The sequence below is a fragment of the Pygoscelis adeliae genome, unplaced genomic scaffold (assembly GCF_000699105.1).
Source record: "Pygoscelis adeliae isolate BGI_AS28 unplaced genomic scaffold, ASM69910v1 Scaffold291, whole genome shotgun sequence".
Taxonomy (NCBI): Eukaryota; Metazoa; Chordata; class Aves; order Sphenisciformes; family Spheniscidae; genus Pygoscelis; species Pygoscelis adeliae.
In genome coordinates this window covers 389,663-390,264 of record NW_008824063.1, presented here as the reverse complement: position 1 = coordinate 390,264, position 602 = coordinate 389,663, and positions in this window count along the sequence as shown.

Sequence of the window (602 nt, the reverse complement as noted above, 5' to 3'; positions counted from 1 at the left end):
ATGGCATGGAGATTAGCCTGGGAAGGGCACGCGATGCTCTGGCAGCCGTCAGGATCTGGCCATGCACAGGGTGCAGGAAGGATCCGTGCTGGTCATCTCAGCCCAGTGGAAAGCACGTTGCTACAAACGAGCGCACAGCGGTTCCCACTCCACTGGGATGAGCACACCCCTGTCTGGTGGAGGGATTTGTGATGGTCTTGCCATGGCCTGATGGCCCCAAAGAGTGCAAACCTCGCATACCCAGAACTGAGGTGTCAAAACACAAAGCCCAGAGAGGAGGACCTTGTGCCCCGCCCCTCCCCCCCCCAGTATGGCCATCACTTTGCATTTGGAAGGGAATCTTCCAAATCATATTCTGTGATTCTATGATCTCATGCTGTCCAGGGTGTCTCTCAGAGCCTCGTCTCCTGAGCCCATAGCATAAAGCCAAGAGGTGAAGGAAGGAAGGACCAGGATTTGTCTTTTTTTCAGTTGCCTTGTAGTTTTCAAGCCATTTTTTAAACCCTTGAGGATGTTTAGGAGATACTGTGGACTGTCTCCTCTTGGCCTACAAGAAGCACCACCTTCTGCACATGGGGTGAACAGGCTGGGGATTCACTGCT